Here is a 13,897-nt window from a genome sequence, read left to right as displayed (position 1 = left end):
ATTCATATATTTCTCCCCCTTTATCATCAACAAAAGGAGATATGTATGTGAAACAAATCTTTGCAAGCAAAGACACTATCATTCATATTTCAAGATGGAATTTATAAGCAGGAATCAATTCATCAAATCCATTTTAGAAAAATATTTTTCATAAGTGTATGAGAAAATCCGATTGTTAGGATACCAATTGTTAAGTGAATCCGAAAATGAAATTAGTACTTTCATGCATTCGGATAAGATTTTGCTATAGATTTTCAAGTTCAATTATGAAGATAAAACATGCTCATGATCATAAAAAATTATGTATCCAAAAAATATAATTTCCAACATGTTATAGTGTAAAATCATCATGGCAATTAAGTGTTTTGAACATTGAATCAAGAATGTCCGAAAAATAATCTTAACACGTTCATGCATTCGAGCATATTTTTGCCATAGTTTTTCAAATATACTCATGAGAATAACACATGCTTATCATCGGCTTAAAATCTCATGCATAAAATTGTTAATCAAAATATTTAATTTCATCATTATGCATTTCTTCAGATCAAACATGATCTTTAATCAAAATCGAGAAATAACAATGGAAATCAACGTAATACACATTATTACTTCTTAACCATGATTTCATATTTTCAATCAAGATCATTTTATTTGTTTATCATAAAATATGCAATATTATCATTTTCCAAATTACTTAGTATGATCATAATAATTTTTTTTTTTAACATGTAATTTTTAAGAAAATTAATTCTAAACTAAAAGAGAAAAATACATCATGAAAGCATCAAGTAATTTCAAAATAAATTAGGGGGATTTCGATTACCTCATCATTATAGGCTGTTAAGGCGTAGTTTGCCGCCTTGCTTTTGTTGACTTTTTCTTCTTCGGAGGAGCTCGATTCTGATACCAATTGTTAGGATCGAGAGCACTAAGAGGGGGGGGGGTGAATTAATGCAGCGGAAATCTTTCAGCGATTAAAAACGAAAGCTGCGTTTGTTCAATAAAAGCGATTTCAATGTAAAAGCCAATCTTAAGATTAAGCGCAGTTTGCGTCTAAACTCAGTTTGCGTCTAAATGCAGTTTGCGTCTAAACGCAATTTGCGTCTAAACGCAGTTTTACGTCTAAACTCAATTTACGTCTAAACGCAGTTTGCGTCTAAACACAGTTTGCGCCTAAACACAGTTTGCGTCTAAACTCAGTTTACGTCTAAACGCAGTTTGCGTCTAAACTCAGTTTGCGCAGTTTACGTCTAAACGCAGTTTTACGTCTAAACGCAGTTTTACGTCTAAACGTAGTTTTACGTCTAAACGCAATTTACGCAGTTTTAGAAAGATCTGAACTTAGAAACTCGTTCGTAAAAGCACAGAAGACAGTTTGCAGTTATAAATGGAATCAGAACGTAAACGTAAACTACAATATAAAGATCGTACAAAAACATCGATTTACGTCTGAATGCAGATTCGGAAAAATCAGAACTTAGAGACTTGTTCGTAAAAGCGCAGAGGGTAGTAGCTATGTAGGAGGTTTGCAGTAATGATAAAGTGCTCAAAGTAAAAGCAAACCAGAGATTTAAAGTGGTTCGGTCAGTCTTGACCTACTCCACTTTTGGCTTCCTCCACCGACGAGGTCACCGACGTCAACTAGAGGCCTTCCTTCAATAGGCGAAGGCCAACTGCCCTTTTACAGTTTCACTCCTTTTGAAAAGGCTCAGGAGACAACCCTTACAGATCCTTTCTCTCCTCTCTTTACAACTCAAGACTTGAAGAACAGAAAGAGGAAAACTTTTGGACTTTACACAAATTTGAGCTCTTAGAATCAGAGAAAAGATCAAGAATTCGGTGTGGATCTGTGTGATTTCTGTGCTGAATGGGTGGGGTATTTATAGGCCCCAACCCAGTTCAAATTTGGAGCTCAAAACGATCAAATCCCGGAATTCCGGGATCTGGCGGTTGCACCTCCTGACTGGAGAGGTTGCACCGCCTGGCAAAGCACGGAGACTGAGCCCAGGCGGTTGCACCTCTCTTTCAGGGGCGGTTGCACCGCCTGAGTCTGGCTCGGAGACTGAGCCCCAAGCGGTGCCACCTCTTGACTAAGGCGGTTGCACCTCTCTGCCAGAGCTCGAAGACCGAGCTCAAGCGGTGCTACCTCTCTATCAGGGAGGTTGCACCGCCCAGTCTAGCTTGAAGACTGAGCTCAGGCGGTGCTACCTCTCTGTCAGGGAGGTTGCACCGCCTAGTCTAGCTCGAAGACTGAGTTCAGGCGGTTGCACCTCCTGGCTTGGGCGGTTGCACCGCCCAGTCTCGCTGGGAGACTTAGCCCAGGCGGTGCCACCTCCTGGCCTAGGCGGTTGCACCTCCTAATGCAATCAGGGTCCGAATGGTTAGCTACATTCGGCCCAATTTCAATCTTTTCAGGGGCCCAATTGCCCCAAGATTAAGCTAATGGGATCACCTCCCATTTTCCAACTTAATCAACGTGCTAACTATGATTAAATCTAAGACAATTTCTGCAGCTTTGCTCCGATGCGTCAATCGCTTCTTCCGGCGAGTTTCCGGCGAACTTCCGTCGATCATCCGATGAACCCTCGGTGATTCTTCTGCGGACTTCCGGCAAACTCCTAGACTTTGCGACGATCCACTTGGCGAGTTCCGACGAGCTTCGCTTGGCAAGCTTCTGGACTTCTCGGATCTGTTCTCGCAGAACCTCCGACGACCGTCCGAACTTCCGTCGAACTCTCGAACTCCCAACGTGATCATGATCTTGACTCCGGCGCAACTCTTGCTGCTTGTCTAACTTTTATCGTAGTTATATCGTAGTTATTCTTGCACACTTAAAGCAAAACTTCGATCGAGACAATTAATCCTAAGTAATTAACCAAGTTGTCCGGCATGTCATTGGTCCCTCGACGCTTCGTCTAATTCTTCGGCGCATCGTCCTCTCCTGCGGCCTATTGCCCAATCGGTCAGTTGACTCCGCAACTCCGATATCCTTGGCACAATAAGCGCTCTTCTTGGCCCGATGCCCGAGTCCACTGCCCGGAGCCTTCTGTCAATACGTCGACCGATCTACCGGCCCGACGTCCAATCTTTTGACATGTTCCTTCGGCACAACATGATTTTCCTACTTTAATTGTCTCATCCTGATCAAAGCATCCTGCGTCACTCAAAACGCAGATTAAATCATAAACATATATCAAGTAGTTTCATCATCAAAATACGAGATTCAACAGTTTCAACTCATCAATGATTCTTGTTTGAGGTCAGAGTTATATTAATTCTTATTTATTCATACAGATCCTTCATATGAAGGAAAAAATATTCGTTATTATGCACTAGTCTCTTAAATGTCTCAGATTACTTGAACTTGGTGGATGTCTGTTAGAACTTTGACAAATATTACCTTATAGACTTTGAAGTTTTTGGGGTCTTTCCTTCTTAAAATTTGCCCATTGATTCCTATTCTAATTAGTTTTTACCTCAGAGTATGTTCATATCATTTTCACTTTTGATTGATATTCTAATGGAAAATAAAGTAAACAGTCTACTCTTGATGGTATCAATCATCATTAGTGAGGATTTGAACTTATGTAAAGCTCCTATGCTAGATAAATAAAAAAATTGGGTACTTGATTTCGTCTATTATTTTAAGAGTTGAGAAGGCAAAGGCTACTCGATTTTGCTTACCTCCTCGATTTTGCCTACTCTTTGTTTATACTTTCGAAGCACTCAAAATGTTTGCACTCGTTGTATTGAGTTAACCACTGTGATTTTCCTTTTCATTGCCATTGAACTTTTGGAATGTAAGAAGTTATACCTGAAAAAATAAATTTTCACCCCGACTTGGAGCAAGTCTCTAATAGTTTTGGTCGCTTTTGGGATTGTATCATCTTTTTCATCATCTCTACTACCTATTCCTTTGAGTAGAAAAGGTATAGCATTACGTATTACCTATTTCATTTCTTAGTCAAGTACTCCTACATCGACTTGAAGTCCTCCCACTTTTGGTTATTTTAATGGGAAACCCGTTAAAACCAATCTTATGAAGTTTCCTAGCTTCCTCCCTTTAGTCTTGTCTTGATACTTAGAGTTTGTTTTTACATTCTCTACCTCCTTGGCTCATTTCATAACCAAACACTCTCCTTCCATGAGAGCAAGGGATTGATGACTCCATGGAAGTCCCGCCTCTGTGATACCATGGCACTGCCATGCTCATGGCCATACTATCGGCCCTACTATCCATTGCCTCATATCTATGTCTCTTTCTTTGCGATTAGTAAATATACTTTTGTGACACTATGATACTTCTCCTAGTCCACTTCTATTTTAATCGATACTCAGTTTTGGATAATTGAGTTCCTTTAGACTAGTCGTCGCTTCCTCGCCCCTTTCGATCCCTTACTTCAACACCTCTGTGTTTTTTGAGTTAATGGAAAGATAGTCTATAACTCTCATGCATAACCTCTACTATCATGTTGTAGGGCTCACATTGGTTATGTTCTCCTTAGCTTCCTTGGTAGCAACGTTCACTTACTCATCTTTGTCCTCTGACTTGTCGGGATTCTTTAAGTGAATATGAGTTTTGGAGTAATCCAACTAGTACTTACACTCAGAATTCCTTCTTGGTGGTACATAGCTCTCATATGCTGATAACTAAAGCTTTCATTCAATCCAAAATTTGATACACGCATGAAAGGCTTGCCTCTATAGTACCATAGCATTCACTCATTGAATCCATAGCCCTTCTTGTCGTCGTATTATTCATTAAAGTGGAGCTCCCAATAGCTCTCAATTATAACTTCGCATGATCATGTCCCTCACAAGACATCTCTTGTGTGTATTGCATTGCCTCGAACTATCCACCAAGATCCGCTACACCATGTCATCTCTTGATGATATCTCCATTGCATTCTAATATTTATGGGAAGAACTTGGACTATAATCTCTTAATGTGTGGCCTCTGCCAGCACATCGTAGGGCCTTCACCACCTTCGATTGTATTAGCTCATTTGGAAATGATATTCGTCCACCCACTCTCATGTCACACTCGGATGAAGCATAGTTGCAGGATACTCCGTCGCCTAGCAGCTCTCAAAGTCCACTAACTTTATTGAAATTGATGTACCATTATCTGAATCCTAGGCCTTTACCCTAGCATAATCTCTATTGCACAGCGCTTCCTACATGGTAACTTAAATTGTAGCACTATGATATATTCTTCAAGAGTACTCACTTTCATGCCCTCTTGCCTCGTGCCAAGGCCTTTTGACCCCAACTTTACCTTTGCAAGTTGAGTTGTTGGGAAATCTTGGGGGCGACATCACATGCGCAGTGGAAGAACAAGAAAACAAAAATCACCGATTCTCAAAAAGATGTTTGTCGTCATGCGAAGATTGGTGCGTAAAATCCGCAAAACTAAAAAACTGTATATAGAATAGATTGTTACCTAGGGAGATCGTATATCCCTATTTCCTTGCAGATCCTCAGGAGAGGGTGAAGGAGGTCAAGCGTCCTCCTCTCTAGCGGTGATCCACACAGCAGGGCTGCGACGACGCTTCTCAAAACTCCAGGCCTACTCTGAGGTGGAGAGGGGAAGGAGAATAGGAGAGGCAAGCAAAGGCTCTAGCCTATGAGTCTCTGAATCCCTCCTATTTATAGAGGTCCCCTATCAAAACCTAATGGATCCAATAACCCAAGCCTTTTAGATTAGTGGATCTCTATCCAATAATCTCTCATGGGCTCTTATTGGATCTCGTCTATGGGATCCAATAATTCATGGGCTTATTGGATATCCAATAAGAGAAGGGCTCTATCGGATATCTCATATCCAAACCTCTACTCATCGTAATGCCTACCATATGTGTGTGACTCTCTAGGCCCAATATCGAGCTGGCCGTGAGTTATACCTGTCAGAACTCCTTCTAACTCAGTGAATTATTATCTCTATAATAATTCACTCGATATATCGACTACGGACGTACTAGGCCACTACGTCGTAGTCCCCAGACGATATAGGGGAATCCAATCAATTGGACCTGTTTATCCTCAATTACCGTGTACCTATAGTCCCTCATCCATCTAATATCCCAGAGACCATATATCGAGCATGGTGTTGTCAGACCCATATTGTTTCTACTCGAGTCTCGCTTTAATCTGATTCTCCCGGTGAACTCTTTCTATCTCAACCCGAATGACCCTAGCTAGGGATTTGTCTGAGCAAGAACACATGGGATATTTCTCTCATGACGCCGAGAGTGGATGATCCTCTATCGACACTTAATAGCCCTCGTAAGGTCGACTACCATTCCCAATGACAAACTGTACTAGATCTGGGACAGCCAAACCTATAAGTCTGGTATCAAAGAGTGGAGCACTCATCCAGGACATCCATAGTGTCTCAAGTCTAAGGACCAGATATACCACTAGGACTACAGAATCGCTGTCTAATAATTAGGCATTATCAACCATCCAACATAACGTAAGCAGATCAATCAGTGAACTTATTCTCCAATGAGCACATATATTGTATCCCTAGTGTCCCTACATGAGCAGTTATGAAACCCGCTGTATCCATCATATGGACGGGTATACAGCACACCAGTTTGTCCGGTTATCACGATGTCCCTCTCGAGTAACCTATGACCGGGATTATTTAGGATATGTGTTTAAAGGTGAATCGATCTCATTTTTGTGATCTCATCACGATCCGATTCCCATTACACAAATCCAAGGACATCAAAAAAAAAATATATATATATATATATATATATATATATATATATATATATATATATATATGCAATAGTTATAAAGTGATATATGTCAAAATATAATAAGCAAAAAAATTCTGTATTAAGTCACATGTGTCATCACTCACATGATTGGCTTGTTGGGGACCTATGACTAGTAATCTCCCACTTGACCTCAAGCTAATCACCTATGTGTCTGATCCCCATCAAACCCTTGTGACGCTCAAAGACAATATGAGACAACGGCTTTGTTAGTGGATCTGTAATATTATCTTCGGATGGAACTCTTTCCACTACTACATCTCCTCGGGTTACGATCTCTCTAATAAGGTGGAACCTCCTCAGAATATGCTTAGATTTCTGATGAGACCTAGGTTCCTTTGCTTGAGCAATCGCCCCGTTGTTATCATAATATAAGGAGATCGGCTCCTCGCTACCTAGCACGACTCCCAAATCTATGATGAACTTCTTCAACCAGACTCCATCATTTGTTGCATCTGATGCAGCAATGTACTCCGCCTTTGTGGTCGAGTCAACAGTAGTATCTTGCTTAGAACTCTTCCAGCACACTGCTCCTCCATTCAAGGTGTACATATACCCTGAATTCGACTTGCTATCATTGACATCAGACTGAAAACTTGAGTTTGTGTAGCCTTCAATCTTAAGGTAATAACCTCCATATACTAGTAAAAGATCTATAGTCTTTCTCAAGTACTTAAGGATACACTTTACTGCTTTCCAATACTTCAAGCCTGGATCCACTTGATACCTGCTCATGATACTCAAAGCATGCGCTATATCAGGCCTAGTATATAGCATGGCATACATGATAGATCCTATTGCTGAGGCATAAGGTATCATATCCATGTTCGCCCTTTCTTCTGAAGTCTTTTAGGACATACTCGTAGAAAGCGATATCCCATGTCTCATCGGTGTGAGACCTCTCTTGGAATTTTCCATGCCAAACCTTTTGACAATGGTTTCTATGTACCTGGACTGAGACAAGCCAAGCATCCTCTTGGATCTATCTCTATAGATTCTAATCCCCAAGATATAGGATGTTTCCCCTAAGTCCTTCGTAGAGAAGTATCTAGATAACCAAGTCTTTACTGTGGATAGCATTCCTATGTCATTCCCAATGATCAGGATGTCATCCACATATAACATCAAAAAGGTGATAGCGCTCCCACTTACCTTCTTGTACACACAAAGCTCATCTTCGTTCTTAACGAAGTTATAAGATCTGATTGCCTCATCAAATCTTATGTTCCAACTTCGGAAAGCTTGTTTTAGTCCATAAATGGATCTAAGCAACCTACACACCTTATCTGGGCAATTCTTGGACACGAATCCCTCAGGTTGCATCATATACACCTCCTCCTTGAGGTTCCCATTGAGGAATGTGGTTTTCACATCCATTTGCCAAATCTCATAATCATAGTGTGCTGCAATAGCCAATAGAATTCTGATGGATTTTAGCATTGCTACGGGTGAGAAGGTTTTGTCGTAGTCAACACCTTGCCTTTGATGATACCCCTTAGCCACTAACTTTGCTTTATAGGTCTCTACCTTTCCATCTACTCCGATCCTTTTCTTAAAGATCCATTTGCAACCGATAGGTACAATACCTTCAAGCGCATTAACTATGTTTCAAACCTTGTTGGAGTACATAGAATCCATCTCAGAATTCATGGCTTCTTGCCACTTCCCAGAGTCTATACTCATAATAGCCTCCTCATAGGTCTGAGGATCAATATCCTCAACATCCTCTTCTTTAATATGTCTCACATATCTCTCAGGAGGATAGGATACTCTATTAGACCTACGTAAAGTTGAAACTTGTGTATTAGATACCTGAATAGACTCGGGCTGTAGAGTGGTGCTTGAGCTTGGTTCTCCAACCTCGCTCAACTCTATCATTCTCTCACTACCTCCGCCAAGAATGTGTTCCTTCTCAAGGAATACTGCTCTCTTAGCTACAAAGACCTTTTGGTCCTTAAGATGATAGAAATAATACCCACAAGTTTCCTTGAGGTATCCCACAAATTTGCATCACTCTGTCCTTGATTCTAACTTATCGGGGTTGTGTCTTTTAACGTGGGTAGGGCAGCCCCAAATCTTAACAACCTGAAGATCAGACTTCTTCCCTTTCCATATCTCATATGGTGTAGACTCTACCGACTTAGTTGGAACTCTGTTCAGAAGGTAAGCTACGGTCTCTAGGGCATATCCCTAGAATAAGATGGGTAGGTCAGCGAAATTCATCATGGACCGTACCATACCTAGCAGCGTATGATTCCTCCTTCTAGAGACACCATTGAGCTGAGGTGTATAAGGAGGTGTCCATTGGGATAATATCCCATGGTCCTTGAAGAACTGAGTAAACTCTGTACTTAAGTACTCACCTCCTCGATCTGATCGAAGAGTTTTGATACTTTTTCCAGTCTGGTTCTCCACCTCATTCTTATACTCTCTGAATTTCTCAAAAGCCTCAGACTTGTACTTCATTAAGTACACATATCTATACCTTGAGAAATCATCAGTAAAGGTAATGAAGTAGGAGTATCCACTAATGGCATGAGTTGACATCAGTCCACATACATCACTATGTATGAGTTCCAACAACTCAGTGGCTCTCTCTCCAGTTCCACTAAATGGAGAGTTGGTTAGTTTTTCATGAAGGCAAGGCTCACAAGTTGCATATGACTCATAGTTGAATGGATCTAGATATCCATCATTTAGCAATTTTTGAATCATTCTCTCATGGATGTGACCTAGCCTACAATGCCATAGGTATGCACTGTTCACCTCATCTCGTTTCCTCTTAGACACACTTACATTCATGATATGTGGAGTAGTGTCTAGCATAAGCAAACCTTTATGTAATATTCCTCTCGCCAATCTCCCCACGGCTTTGCTAGAATTTACAATAAATTGTAGATGTGATAAGCAATACTAGTATCCAATACCAATGCACTATCACAAGAATCTGACAATTAGAGATTGACCATGAATGTACATGAAGCTTCTTCAAGCTTCTATTTTGCCCTCTCTGCAAGGTACTCTTTGCAGTTCCTCTTCTAGTGCCCATCTTTGCCACAATGGAAGCACTGGCCTTTGTCCTTTGTTGGATCTTTCTTAGCAACCTTTGCTTTACTTGGTCTACCCTTGCCCTTTCCCTTCTTTAGGAACCTTTCTGCTTTCCTTTTCTTTCTGGTCTCACCAGTGTAGAGAACTGACTTCTCTTTCTTAATAGTACTTTCTACCTCCCTCAACATATTGAGGAGATCTGGGAGAGTCACCTCAAGCTTGTTCATATTAAAATTCATTATGAACTGTGAAAAGGAATCTGGTAGGGACTAAGGCACAATATCCACACATAAGTTATCCTCTAGGACCATTCCTAGACCTGTGAGTTTCTCTATCCACTCAATCATCTTTAGGACATGGTTCTGAACCGGTGTCCCCTCAGTCATCCTAGCGTGGAATAAGCTCTTGGATATCTCATATCGCTAAGTCCTTCCCTATTCCTCAAACAATTTGGGGACATGTAGGAGAATGGATCTGGCATCCATCTTTTCATGTTGTCTCTGTAACTCAGGAGTCAGAGAGTCCAACATATAGCACTAAGCAAGAGTGGAGTCATCAATGTACTTCACGTAGTGAGCGATCTCATCCTCGCTTGCCCCTTCTTCGGGCGTAGGCATCACTGTATCAAAGACGTACATGATTTTCTCTGCCTTGAGAATAATTCTCAAGTTATGGAGCCAATCCGTATAATTTGGACTAATGAGGTGGTTGACATTAACTATGCCACATTAGGGATTTGAAAGCGATATTTTCTGAAAATAAAGATACAGCAGAAATGAATAAAATGTATATTTTGCAAGAAATAAACTATCAAGATATTGACTTCTATCTTAATATGCTCCCGCTATTTTACTAACGAGTCACGCAACACCCTTAACATGTGAAACGAAAGTCTCTGGTAGACTTCTAGTGGGGATCAGGATCCAATCAATGTCTTAGTGTAACCTCGAGGGACTCGACCAAACACACTAAGCCTAAAAGGTAGGCAACTCTTGCCGATCACAGCTCTTTGTGATTCTCGTCCTGTTTGGCTTCTGAATCACCATAGTCTTGAGGGACTCGACCAACCATGATGCTCGGTTAAGTCAATACCTTCGTTACAAGATGAGTCTAATTTGATTATATACCCTCGAGGGACTCGACCAAGCATACCATGTCCTCAGGTCACCGATGACATCTCTATGTCGTAAGCAAGATAGCGAATTGCGATATAGGTGAGTCTCGAGGGACTCGACTAACTCAACCTATACCGGGAATCGGTTCCTACTTATAACGATGGAAGGCCACATGGGTCAATCTAATTGCCTCACGTTTACCGACTCAATATTATCGAGAGAGATGTTTCTATGATTTGGTCTCCTAATATGATATGTCACACATATATATATTTAATATATATCTACATCGTATGCAAATATATATACATATCTAATATGTGTATAAGCAATCACACCAGATGATCATGGACCACAACCTAATGTGATTAGGCCTGAGCCAGTAGGCCTAATCACTCACATCAAGATCTATGTGTGTAACAGTGCATCTCCATGCCTTGTGATTGTCAATCTCATCCTCGTCGGTTCAGTCGACATCTCGATGCATCTTCATGCATCGCCATCGTCCGTCTCGTGGGTCCCGCTATCGCATCCACTCTCCCGCTGCGCCTCCTCATGTGATTACAACTTAATCATAGGCAACGATTTTGATGTCAAAAGTTTCAAAAAAACACAACACACGCAGTTCAAAACCAATCATTCGCACGAACAACCTGGCTTTGTTACCACTGTTGGGAAATCTTGGGGGCGACATCACATGCACAGCAGAAGAACAAGAAAACAAAAATCCCCAATTCCCAAAGAGATATTCGTCATCGTGCGAAGATTGGTGTGTAAAATCCGCGAAACTGAAAAAGTGCATATAGAATAGATTGTGTTACATAGGGAGATCGCATATCCTTGTTTCCTTGCAGATCCTTAGGAGAGGGTGAAGGAGGTCAAGTGTCCTCCTCTCTAGTGGTGATCCACACAACAGGGCTACGACGACGCTCCTCAAAACTCCAGGCCTGCTCTGAGGTGGAGAGGGGAAGGAGAATAGGAGAGGCAAGCAAAGGCTCAAGCCTATGAGGCTTTGAATCCCTCCTATTTATAAAGGTCCCCTGTCAAAACCTAATCGATCCTCCCATAGTGGGTATTGGATCTACATCCAATAACCTAAGCCTTTTAGATTAGTTGATCTCTATCCAATAATCTCTCATGGGCTCTTATTGGATCTCGTACATGGGATCCAATAATTCAGGGGCTTATTGGATATCCAATAAGACAAGGACTCCATCGGATATCTCATATCCGAACCTCTACTCATCGCAATGCCTACCATATGTGTGTGACCCTCTAGGCCCAATATCGAGCTGGTTGTGAGTCATAACTATCAGAACTCCTTCTAACTCAGTGAATTATTATCTCTATAATAATTCACTCGACTCATCGACTACGGACGTACTAGGCCACTATGCCGTAGTCCCCAGACGATACAAGGGAATCCAATCCATTGGACCTGTCTATCCTTAGTTATCGTGTACCTATAGTCCCTCATCCATCTAATATCCTAGAGACCGTATATTGAGCATGGTGCTGTCAGACCCATATGGTTTTTACTCGAGTCTCGCTCTAATCGAATTCTCCCGGAGAACTCTTTCTCTTTCAACCCGAATGACCTTGGTCAGGGATTTGTCTAAGAAAGAACACATGGGATATTCCTCTCATGGCGCCGAGAGTGGATGATCCTCTATCGACACTCAATAGCCCTCGTAAGGTCGACTACCACTCTTAATGACCAGTTGTACTAGATCTGGGACAACCAAACTTATAAGTCTGGTATCAAAGAGTGGAGCACTCATACAGGACATCCTTGGTGTCTCAAGTCTAAGGACCAGATATGACACTAGGACTATGGAATCGTTGTTTGACAATAAGGCATCATCAACCATCCAGCATTCCATAAGCGGATCAATCAGTGAACTCATTCTCCAATGAGCACCTGTACTGTATCCCTAGTGTCCCTATATGAGCAGCTATGAGACTCGCTACATCCATCATATGGACGGGTATATTGAGCATGGTGCTGTCAGACCCATATGGTTTTTACTTGAGTCTCACTCTAATCGAATTCTCCCGGAGAACTCTTTCTCTTTCAACCCGAATGACCCTAGTCAGGGATTTGTCTAAGAAAGAACACATGGGATATTCCTCTCATGGCGCCGAGAGTGGATGATCCTCTATCGACACTCAATAGCCCTCGTAAGGTCGACTACCACTCTCAATGACCAGTTGTACTAGATCTGGGACAACCAAACTTATAAGTCTGGTATCAAAGAGTGGAGCACTCATACAGGACATCCTTGGTGTCTCAAGTCTAAGGACCAGATATGACACTAGGACTATGGAATCGTTGTTTGACAATAAGGCATCATCAACCATCCAGCATTCCATAAGCGGATCAATCAGTGAACTCATTCTCCAATGAGCACCTGTACTGTATCCCTAGTGTCCCTATATGAGCAGCTATGAGACTCGCTATATCCATCATATGGACGGGTATACAGCACACCGGTCTGTCCGGTTATCACGATATCTCTCTCAAGTGACCTATGACCGGGATTATTTAGGATATGTGTTTAAAGGTGAATCGATCTCATTTTCATGATCTCATCACGATCCGATTCCCATTGCATAAATCCAAGGACATCACTATATATATATATATATATATATATATATATATATATATATATATATATATATATATGCAATAGTTATAAAATGATATATGCCAAAATATAATAAGCAAAATGATTCTATATCAAGTCACACATGCCATCACTCACGTGATTGGCTTGCTAGGCACCTCTGACTAGTATGAGTCACCTTAGGTCCTTTGTCAAATGCTTTGCTAAGATAAGGTGCATGTGCCTCGAAGCTCCCTTCATCTTTGGCACCATATAGGATGAGTATGCTTTATCAAAATGAGAGACTCATGAAATGACATGATCCAACTCTTGT

The sequence above is a fragment of the Musa acuminata genome, chromosome BXJ3-4 (genome assembly GCF_036884655.1).
Source record: "Musa acuminata AAA Group cultivar baxijiao chromosome BXJ3-4, Cavendish_Baxijiao_AAA, whole genome shotgun sequence".
Classification (NCBI taxonomy): domain Eukaryota; kingdom Viridiplantae; phylum Streptophyta; class Magnoliopsida; order Zingiberales; family Musaceae; genus Musa; species Musa acuminata.
The sequence above is the reverse complement of the archived record's forward strand: the minus strand, read 5'-3'. Positions refer to the sequence as shown.